Source organism: Eleutherodactylus coqui, chromosome 8, assembly GCF_035609145.1.
Source record: "Eleutherodactylus coqui strain aEleCoq1 chromosome 8, aEleCoq1.hap1, whole genome shotgun sequence".
Taxonomy (NCBI): Eukaryota; Metazoa; Chordata; class Amphibia; order Anura; family Eleutherodactylidae; genus Eleutherodactylus; species Eleutherodactylus coqui.
This window is the reverse complement of record NC_089844.1, coordinates 162,014,206-162,026,241: the sequence shown is the minus strand read 5'-3', so window position 1 is coordinate 162,026,241 and position 12,036 is coordinate 162,014,206.

Here is a 12,036-nt window from a genome sequence, read left to right as displayed (position 1 = left end):
CGTTCGCAAAATTTTATAGAGTCCATATAGCTGCATCATCCGACACCGCTCTTGGACGCAAAATCTTGCAGGCGGCAGTCGTTTGACCGCACAGCCGAACTTTCAATGCCCACCCAATATATGTTTCTTTGGGACTGCTTGTGAACGTCCCATGGTCTAGGCTGTGGCCCCCAATGATACGGACGAGAAACAGATATTTTTTGTATAACTTACCGTAAAATTTCTTTCTCGTCACGTTCATTGGGGGCCACAGCACCCACCCCTTATTATTTAGGCGGTTGCCAGAACACTCTGGTCTTCGGTCATTTTCTTGGTGGCAAGGAATTACGCCAGATTTATGTTTTGGTATGTATATAACACAATATGTATAAATTTACTCCCACTGGCTTCCTACTGCTTGCAGACAGACTGATTAGCTGAGTGCCTGCAGGGGGGGGGGGATATAGCCAGAGGGGAGGAGCTAACACTTTTTTGCTTAGTGTCGCCTCCTAGGACAGTGGCTATATCCCATGGTCTAGGCTGTGGCCCCCAATGAACGTGACGAGAAAGAAATTTTACGGTAAGTTATACCAAAAATATCTCTTTTTTTTTTTCAATAGGCCCCCCGTTCGGCGCGAGACAAACCCGATGCAGGGGTAAAAAAAAAAACGGATAGTACTTACCCGAATCCCCGCGCTGCGGCGACTTCTTACTTACCTTGCGAAGATGGCCGCCGGGATCTTCACCCACGGTGGACCGCAGGTCTTCTCCCATGGTGCACCGTGGGCTCTGTGCGTTCCATTGCCGATTCCAGCCTCCTGATTGGCTGGAATCGGCACACGTGACGGGGCGGAGCTACGAGGAGCAGCTCTCCGGCACGAGCGGCCCCATTCAGAAGGGAGAAGACCGGACTGCGCAAGCGCGTCTAATCGGGAGATTAGACGCTGAAATTAGACGGCACCATGGAGACGGGGACGCTAGCAACGGAGCAGGTAAGTGAATAACTTCTGTATGGCTCATAATTAATGCACGATGTACATTACAAAGTGCATTAATATGGCCATACAGAAGTGTATAACCCCACTTGCTTTCGCGGGACAACCCCTTTAAGATTATGTCCTTTATGCCCCTTTACCCGCTCGTCTTCCCCCGCATTAATCCTGAATGCAGTCCTTGCGCTGTATGCTTCTGAATACAAAGGATGCCTAAGCTGTGTGATATAACGGACTGCTAAGAGCTGATTGTGGGATTACTGCTGAAGATGCCAGTAAGTAGAAAGGTGCAAGTGGCGTATCATGAATCTGTTTCTTAAGCTAACAGCAGTTACAGTAGTGTACAGGGGTTCTCTGTGGTCACAGAATCTCTCACTATAAGGGCTCATGTCCACGGGCAAAATATGATTTAAAATCCGCAGCGGATCTCCCGCATGCGGATCCGCATCCCATAGGGATGCATTGACCACCCGCGGGTAGATAAATACCCGCGGATCGTCAATAAAAGGGATTTTAAAAAAAATGGAGCATGGAAAAATCCGGACCATGCTCCATTTTCGTGCGGGTCTCCCGCGGGGACGGCTCCCGCGGGCTTCTATTGAAGCCTATGGAAGCCGTCCGGATCCGCGGGAGACCTAAAATAGGAATTTAAAGTATTTACCATCCGGCGCGGGCGGGGAAGGTCAGCTGTTCCTCACGGCCGCATCTTCCTTGCTTCGGCTCGGCGGATGTGCCCGGCGCATGCGCGCGGCACGTCGGCGACGTGCCGGCGACAGGAATTCATCCGCCGGCCGAAAATGAAGATCCGGCCGTGAGGAACAGCTGATCTTCTCCGCCCGCGCCGGATGGTAAATGCTTTTAAATTCTTATTTTCGGCGCTCATGTCCGCGGGGCAGGAGGGACCCGCTGCAGATTCTACATGTAGCATCTGCAGCGGATCTGATTTTCCCCGTGGACATGAGGCCTAAGGCCTCTTCCACACAGCCGATTTTCTCATTGCGAACTACAAGAACTACATGTTTGCAGAGTCCATGCTTTCCTATGGGTTTTTCCACACATGTGATGTTTTGTAGCCTGCGAGATTACAAAATCGCGTCATGCTGTATACTGCAGCCATTTGCGTTTTTTATTTTTTTGTAGGCAATGTTTCCCTGTGGAGTCTGCAATTTTCAAGCATCGCATAGCAGCCACTAGCGACACGCATGCTATGCAAGAAAACTCTGCTATGGAGATATATGCAAATTCTCCAGGTCGGGGGTTTTGAGCCTCTCAGAAAAGAGGGGTGCTTTCCCAGCATGGAGGAAGGTTCTGGAGAGCAAAGCAAGAACTGTGAGGAGTTACAGCAGCTATCTTGAGGAAATGTCAAGGAGCCAATGGGCTAACATTTCCCTGGTTCTGAAAGAAATTTCCCACACGAGTCAATGTGCCATGCTGAAAGATTCCACACGTACGCACCCAAAGGTAAAAGTTACCCAGGTGTGTGACTTAAATGAGAATTAAGAGTGGGCCGGGTCTGACAGTTAACTTCATAACTGCCTGATAATTAATTCTCTCATGCTATAAAATCGCATGAGAAAATTGAGAACACATACGAAGCGATGTTAGACTCACATCTGACGTGAGAAAATCGCAAGCGCATAGCAGCTACAGCGATGCATTTTTTCTCGCATCCAAAACACTATCGCCTGTGAGGAAGAGGCGCTGAAATAAATCGCATGAGATTTGTGCATTGCGAGACGCACGAATATTAACTCCAATCTTTTCAATTGGATCAGTGTTTTCTTTTTTTCCCCCCTGCATCACAGGATGCAAAAAAATCTTGGGTTGTCCAATCCCTCGAAAGCCCTGCCCATTCTTCTCAATGGGGCTGGGAAAGCATTGCACAGTGTGCGAGGTGCACGCAAGTGTGAAGCAATGCTAGGTTTCCCTGAAGACTTGATCACAAAAATGCCTCGCAACCATGAGTACATTGCAAATTAGCAAGCGTGAAAGCTTGCCTCGCGGCCCGATATGACACTCGTCCATGTTAAATTAGCCTAATTTCCAGTTGTAGGACAGAATTGTTATATCCATAACACAGCCCACTACTCCGTATAGACACGGGACCAAACTCCTGCTTCTTCTCTTCCAGCTGCCCCCCAGATGTTGGCGCCCATAGGGATCACTATGGCAGATTCATCTCGTGTTCGGTACTCTCTGAATCTACAGAAGTTTTACCCTAAAGATCTAGAAATCTCCTGGCACTATGAAGATTCGTCTGGTGAATACCCATTAACACAGGAGCGAACCGTCACAACACAAGATAATCACCTCACATATGACGTCACCAGCGCTGTCCAGATTCCTGAACATGTATTCAAGGATCCACAGATGAAAGTGATTGTAGAGTGGAAACACAAGACTATGGAGACACCGGAGACCAGATCACTGAGTATCAGAGGTAAAACTGTTCTGTCTACAGATGTGTCCACCATTACTCTGGCCAGGAATCAGTTAAGGACTACAGCTACCTTTTACACAAAAATTAAACCCTCTTGCGACATTCAGTAAAAAACATTTACATCAAACTTCCTTTTTTAAACATGAGTGTCTAATGGCTATGGCCTCCATCATAGCTATCAAGTAAAAAGTATGTTTTTATTCCTGCCATGAGGGCCTATGGTGATGGATGGCATCCATCCGCATCTGTTGGACATAAAGGGACCTATTTACTATTAAAAAGCCAACAGTGTTATAAATCAAGTTAATTTATTCGAGACATTCTAAAAAACACACCAAACTACATTTTTGTACAGCGTTTACCGCTAAACGCTGTACAACACTCCCATTCATTTCAATGGGGCTGTTCACACAAGCGTTTTCAGCGCTGCGTTGCCCATTGAAATGAATGGGCAGGTTTTCAGCACTGCCAAACACGCGCACAAGTTGGTGCCGCGTTTTTGGCAGCGCTAAACACATTAGCTACACTACCTGAGAGGAAAAAAAAATCAATACTCACCTTGCAGGTGCCGTTGGTGTCCTGGGGGGCCGATTTCAGGACCTCCGTGCAGGCTGCTGGGCACTTGTCAAGCCGGCAGAACATCTTGCTTGTGACTGGGATTGCAATCCCCCCACCTCCATCAAGAGATTGCTCTGATTGGCTGAGTGACAGCCCGCTCAGCCAATCATCCATCAATGGCTGTAATTGGACAGTGAGGTTTACGTGGGCCAGTGAATCTAGGGGCAAAATTTTGCCTGGAAAAATTGGTGAAAGAAAGCAACAAAAGTAGAGTTGTGTGTGTGTGTGTGTGTGTGTGTGTGTGTGTGTGTGTGTGTAATATATATATTATATTATATATTAATTATGATTGCCTTCCAAGGCATGGCTTTCGGTTTCAAATTAGGTGACTTATATACACCGTTCTCAGAAATAATCTCTACCAGAAGAAGACTGAATGTGATTGAAAGTTATCTGTCTTTTGTCATGCAGCAGTTTTTATAGGGGCACATGCTTCAATTACAATAATTCTAATTTATTATTAGAGATGAGCGAACGTGCTCGGCCCCGCCCCTTTTTCGCCCGAGTACCGCGATTTTCGAGTACTTCCGTACTCGGGCGAAAAAATTCGGGGGGCGCCGTGGCGGCGCGGGGGGTTGCGGCGGGGAGTGGGGGGGAGAGGGAGAGAGAGAGAGAGGGCTCCCCCCTGTTCCCCGCTGCTACCCGCCGCACCGCCGCGCCTCTCCCCGCCCCCCGGCGCCCCCCGAATCTTTACGCGCGAGTACTGAAGTACTCGAAAATGGCGGTACTTGGGTGCGTAAGTACTCATTACGAGTACGTTCGCTCATCTCTATTTATTATTCATTTATTACCATTGGTTCATAAAACTAAACACAAATAAGAATATGCAAGATAAATAATTAAACATTTTAAACAAGCACACGCCAGTGCAGTGGAATCACATATGACTGGCTTCTCAGAACACGGGTACAGGAATGTACAACAATAAAATGTTTAGCATAAATATTTTGAATCGTGTGTGAACAGCGAGGAACAAATCATCTTGACACAGCAGTCAGTGTGGATGCTTCATAGCTATCAGCTACAGCTCTGGCCTCGGCTGTTAACTCAAGGCTTTTTGAGCAACTACCTACTATCAGTAATTAGTTTATTAGTTATTTTAAAGGAAGAGTTAATGTAAATGAAAGCCATGGCTACCCGATACAAAATGGATACGCCTAGGATAAAAAATAAAGTCCAATTCATTTTACTAAATATAATATATTATGTAAAACCCTACTTCTCCTGAAGCCCCATGGGGTGAAGATCATGAGCCCAGTGTACGTTAGTGAGTTCTACTTTTTATGTTTTTTGTTACACCTTATGTTGTAGACACTGGACTACTACTAAATACTAGAGATGAGCGAGCGTGCTCGTTCGAGCATTAGGGTACTCGAGATGCTCGTTACTCGAGACGAGCACCATGCGGTGTTCGAGTCACTTCCATTTTCTTCCCAGAAAAGTTTGTGCCGTTTTCTGGCCAATAGAAACACAGGGAAGGCATTACAACTTCCTCCTGTGAAGTTCCAGCCCTATCCCACCCCCCTGCAGTGAGTGGCTGGGGAGATCAGGTGACACCCGAGTATATAAACTGGGGCCGGCCGCGGCTCGCCACAGATTCACGCTGAGAGACATTAGGGAAAGTGCCGTCCTGCTGTAGCTGCTATAGGGAGAGTGTTAGGCTGTTATCTTCGTCTTCAAGAACCCCAACGGTCCTTCTTAGGGCCACATCTGACAGTGTGCAGTACTGTTGAGGCTGCTTTTAGCAGTTTTGCACCTTTTTTTTTTTTTTTTTTGTATATCGGGCGTGCAGACCATAGCGTCCTCAGTCTGCAGTCATTTTACTGAGTATAGGGGCAGTACTGGTGAGGCAGGGACAGTGGTACAGGGAAAGAGATATACTGGCTATATAGGCAGTGGGCTTTTTCAAAAAAATTGGAAAAAAAAATCTTTGGGCTGCCTGTGACCGTGTTCAGTTTACTGCGTGTCTGCTGGGGGGTAGTAGTCGCTCACTATTACCCAGCTAGGTGTTACTGCAGCCTTGTGCATAATTTTTTCTGGCTGCACTGTGCTTTCAATAGCCACAGTCATCCTCCAACAGGGAAATCCATAAACAGGCTATATAGGCAGTGGGCTTTTTCCCAAAAATTGAAAAAAAATACTATATTTGGGCTGCCTGTGACCGTCTTCAGTTTACTGCGTGTCTGCTGGGGGTAGTAGTCGCTCATTACCCAGCCAAGCCTGTGACCGTGTACAGTTTACTGCGTGTCTGCTGGGGGTAGTAGTCGCTCATTATTACTCAGCTAAGCGTTACAGCAGGCTTGCGCATAATTGTTTCCTGGCTCTGCTGTGTCCGTTACATGATCGCCATCATCCCGCCAGAGGGAAAGAGTATACATATATACTCTGCATACGGTGTCTGTCTGGTTTTTCACCTCACCATTTTAAAAAATTGAAGCAAAATACTTAAGGCCTACCACTGGCCTTTGGCCACTTGACTGGTTCTTCGCTGTGAATTCCAGTAGCTCAGTCATACGCACCTAGGTCTGACTACAGGCTTGCGCATAATTGTTTCCTGGCTCTGCTGTGCGTTCCGTAAGCGAAGTCAGCCTCCAACCACAGGCCAATAAGCGGCACATTTAATTACAGCGTTCTGTTTCTGCTCTACTCGTAATACACCATGCTGAAGGGTAGGGGTAGGCCTAGAGGACGTGGACGCGGGCGAGGACGCGGAGGCCCAAGTCAGGGTGTGGGCATAGGCCGAGCTCCTGGTCCAGGTGTATCGCAGCAGACTGCTGCGGGATTAGGAGAGAGGCAAGTTTCTGGGGTCCCCAGATTCATCTCACAATTAATGGGTCCACGCGGTAGACCTTTATTAGAAACTGAGCAGTGTGAGCAGGTCCTGTCGTGGATGGTAGAAAGTGCATCCATCAAACTATCCACCGTCACCACCCAGTCTTCTACGCCGTCCACTGCTGCATCCCTGAATCCTCTTGCTGCTGCTCCTCCCTTCTCCCAGCCTCCTCCCTCCCAGCAAATGACACATTGAGAAGAGCAGGCAGGCTCCCAGGAACTGTTCTCGGGTCCCGGCCTTGAGTGCGAAAAAATGGATCCTCTATCACCTGAGGAGTTTCTCATGACCGATGCCCAACCTTTGGAAAGTTCCCGGGATCCCGGTAAGGAGACTGGGGACTTCCGGCAACTGTCTCAAGAGCTTTCAGTGGGTGAGGAGGACGATGACGATGAGACACAGTTGTCTATCTGTGAGGTAGTAGTAAAGGCAGTAAGTCCGAGGGAGGAGCGCACAGAGGATTCGGAGGAAGAGCAGCTGGACGATGAGGTGACTGACCCCACCTGGTTTGCTAAACCTACTGAGGACTGGTCTTCAGAGGGGGAGGCAAGTGCAGCAGCAGAGCAGGTTGGAAGAGGCAGTGCGGTGGCCAGGGGTAGAGGCAGGGCCAGACCGAATAATCCACCAACTGTTTCCCAAAGCGCCCCCTCACGCCATGCCACCCTGCAGAGGCCGAGGTGCTCAAAGGTGTGGCAGTTTTTCACTGAGTGCAGACGACCGACGAACTGTGGTGTGCAAGGTTTGTCGCGCCAAGATCAGCCGGGGAGCCACCACCACCAGCTTCACCACCACCAGCATGTGCAGACATATGATGGCCAAGCACCCCGCAAGGTGGGACGAAGGCCGTTCACCGCCTTCGGTTTGCACCACTGCCTCTCCCCCTATGCCCCAACCTGCCACTGAGATCCAACCCCCCTCTCAGGACACAGGCACTACCGTCTCCTGGCCTGCACCCACACCCTCACCTCCGCTGTCCTCGGCCCCATCCAGCAATGACTCTCAGCGCAGCATCCAGCCGTCGCTAGCGCAACTGTTTGAGCGCAAGCGCAACTACGCCGCCACGCACCCGCATGCTCAAGCGTTAAACGTGCACATAGCCAAATTTATCAGCCTGGAGATGCTGCCGTATAGGGTTGTGGAAACGGAGGCTTTCAAAAACATGATGGCGGCAGCGGCCCCGCGCTACTCAGTCCCCAGTCGCCACTACTTTTCCCGATGTGCCGTCCCAGCCCTGCACGACCACGTCTCCCGCAACATTGTACGCGCCCTCACCAACGCGGTTACTGGCAAGGTCCACTTAACAACGGACACGTGGACAAGCACAGGCGGGCAGGGCCACTATATCTCCCTGACTGCACATTGGGTCAATTTAGTGGAGTCTGGGACCGAGTCAGAGCCTGGGACCGCTCACGTCCTACCCACCCCCCCGAATTGCGTGCCCCAGCTCGGTGGTGGTATCTGCGGCGGTGTATGCTTCCACTAAACCACCCTCCTCCTCCTCCTCCTCTACGCAACCTCTGTCTCGCAATCAAGATGTGTCAGCAGCAGCAGCACGTCGCCAGCAGTCGGTGTCGCGCGGCGTGGCAGCACAGCGGTGGGTGAGCGTCAGCAGGCCGTGTTGAAACTACTCAGCTTAGGAGAGAAACACAGAATTAGGGAGAGCGCCTTAGCATATGGATAGGATAATCTGCATTAAATCCACTCCACTTACCCGGTGTAAGGCGGAACACCAAAAAAATTATCAGTTTTCCTGTGTCCCGCCTCCACCTGGAATCCAAGAAAATCTTCAATAGGTGTCTTTGGTCAGGATCCTCTGTATCATCCAAAAATATGTGTCTAGTTTCTTACACAGTAATACTTATTTTTGGAGAGCAGCAGCTTTAAAGGAAAACCCCCAATTCTCTGGCAGGAAAAATGGGGACAGTACAGCATAGAAAAAAGACAAAAAAAACCTTTATCCAGCCGCGCTCTTATCACAGGACCTCAAGGACGTGTAGGGAGTAAGCTTATATAACAACCGTTAGTCATAGGCCGCCTGCAGACGAACGGAAATCCCGCCGCGGGATTTCCCGCGGGATTTCCGCCGCTGAAAGTCTGCATAGGAGTGCATTACAATACGCACTCCTATGCAGACGGCCGCGGCGTGTTCTAATTTTCTAATTTGCAAACAAACCGCGGCGTGTTCTAATTTTCTGCGGGGCACGCACTCACCTGGCCGCCGGCTCCGGTCTGCGCATGCGCCGGCTGCGCGGCAGCCGGCACATCAAAGAGCCGGGGCCGCCAGGCGCGGGTGAGTACGCGCTCGTCCCTGCAGGCTCTGGGGTCGGATCGCGCGGCGAGATTTCTCGCTGCCGGATCCGACCCGCTCGTCTGCAGGCGGCCATAAGCAAAAAATTTTTAATCCCATAAAAAAATCAAACAGCATGAAAAAACAGGTTTAAAATACCTACACTATTGGGTATGCAACGCGTTTCTGCGTCATCTGACGCCTTTATCAAGCACATACTCCTTATACCACACGACATATATATATACACATAAACAGTTCCTTAATCAAGGATCCATGTGTGGAACATCTGATCTTCATCACTTTACCACACTGAACGCCATCATAGTGTTCATGGATAGAGCGCGGAAACACCAATAGTTCCGCTTTCATCATCCAGTCGATGCTGGAACGCACCAGCGTTCCACAAAGACCAGCTACTTTACGCTTGAAAGAGAATCCACGTGCTACGTCATCACGCCGTAGCGGGAGACGCCCCGTGGATGAGGCAATGGCGTTCTTAGGTGGAACGCACGGAGCGTGTCAATACAGCGTGCCGCATCATCACGTTACACTAGGCGGACTGGATTAAGCATTCTTCGGGTGAAGTGTCAGGAGCCTGTCAATGCATGCTGTGAACTGACAGCTTCGTTGATTGAGCAGTGCCTCGCACACAATCCATATCAATTAGTCTAAACACCCCGGATCGGTTCCCCAATAAACCCTTTCAGCAACCCATAATACTTTAGTCTGATTACCTATATATTCCATAGATCAGATCACTCATCATAATATACATAAATAAACTATATACATATAGAAATCAATTCCTCCTAAAGCTGAATTGTATACAAACTAAAAAAGTAGCTCTAATATTCTGCTATATGGTACTACACTCAACATACTGATCATCAAGATATCACAGCTCTGTACTACTAAAATACAAATCGTATCAACAGAATTAACAAATAAATATACTTCCAATAGATATATATACATAAAAAACAATCCTATATAACCTGAATCTCCTCTTGGGGAAATCCTATGTGATTTTTTTTTTCTAATGTTTCATTCAAACCGTTAGGGTTCAATGAGTCCATACAGAAGATCCAAAACATCTCTCGCTCGCGCAACCTAGAGAATGACCTAAACAGAATAGTCTCCAATGGTGTGATAATTAATTTTGTGGGGTCTTTTTCATGTACCTCTTTAAAATGGCGAGACACACTGTGTTTCATAAAGCCGGAGACTATGTTATGGCGATGTTGATTTATCCTTGTCCTTAGGGGCCTGGTTGTACGACTAATATATTGAAGTCCGCAAGGACATTTCAACAAATAGATCACCCATGAAGATTCGCAATTCAAGTGTTTTAATTTTACTAGTTTTTGTTCACGTTTCACGAAAACTTCTTTTTTGCTATTAGAGATGGACGCACAGCATTTGCAACGACTTTTCTGGCACCTATATGTGCCAACACGATATTCAACTCGACTGTTTTTTTGTTTTAAAAGTTTTTTTTCAGGGGATCCGAAGGTGCAGTCATATTTTGGAGAGTTCTATTTCTCCGATAAACTATTTTCAGCATATTTGGAAGTTCTTTCGAGAGGAATGGATCCTTTTTTAATAATTCCCAATTCTTAATTATTATCCTTTCTATTGATTTGTATTGTGTATTGTGTTTTGTCAAAAATAATTTTTTTTTTATTAAAATCTTTCTTTTTATTAACAATATCCTGATCAGCCCCATTCATCTTTTTAAAATTAAAAGCGCGTTTTGTCTCAGATAAAACTTTGTCATAGGCATCATCAATCAAAGGTAAAGGATAACCCTTTTCTGCAAAACATGTTTTAATTGTTGCTGCCTGTTCTTTGAATACTTCAATTGATGAACAGTTCCTTCGTATTCGTTTAAGCTGTTCATATGGAATGTTAGTTCTCCAGCTTTTTTATGGCAGCTTTTAAAACTCAAATAACTATTGCAGTCTGTCTTTTTAAAGTGCGTTTTTGTTTGTATTTTCCCGTTATTTATAGAAATTACCAGATCCAGGAAAACTATTTCCGTTGGGCTAATGTTCCCCGTAAATTCCAGATGACAATCATTCTTATTAATATTTGTAATAAATAGTACTAGATCTTCCATTTTACCATCCCATATTAGTATATCAATAAAACGTTTAAAAAATATTATACGACTATGATTAAAATTCCCTTTTTCAAATGCACCCATAAATAAATTAGCATAACTGGGTGCGAAACGTGTCCCCATTGCCGTTCCATTGGTCTGCTGCAAAAATTGATCATTAAAAATATAATAGTTATTATTTAAAATGAAATAGATTCCAATATGCATTTCTTTTGAGGCTCCGGCATCAAGGAATCATCGTTGAGAAATGATGGTACAGCTTTTATACCTTGCTTATGTTGTATAATGGAATAAAGAGATGTAACATCTAATGTACACCAGATATACGAGTCCTTCCAATTTAGTTGTTCCAAACAAGAAAGAATATGGCCCGTATCATTTATATAAGATGGACTGGATGATGAAAGCGGAACTATTGGTGTTTCCGCGCTCTATCCATGAACACTATGATGGCGTTCAGTGTGGTAAAGTGATGAAGATCAGATGTTCCACACATGGATCCTTGATTAAGGTACTGTTTATGTGTATATATATGTCGTGGGGTATAAGGAGTATGTGCTTGATAAAGGCGTCAGATGACGCAGAAACGCGTTGCATACCCAATAGTGTAGGTATTTTAACCCATTTACGACCAGCCACTGTATATATATGTATGTAAAAATACGGCGGTGCTCTAAGTCTCCTGCTCTGCAATCAGTCAGAGGCAGGAACAGGTTATCAGCTGTCAGTGACAGCTGATAACCTGGAGCAGAAGGCAGGAGGGGT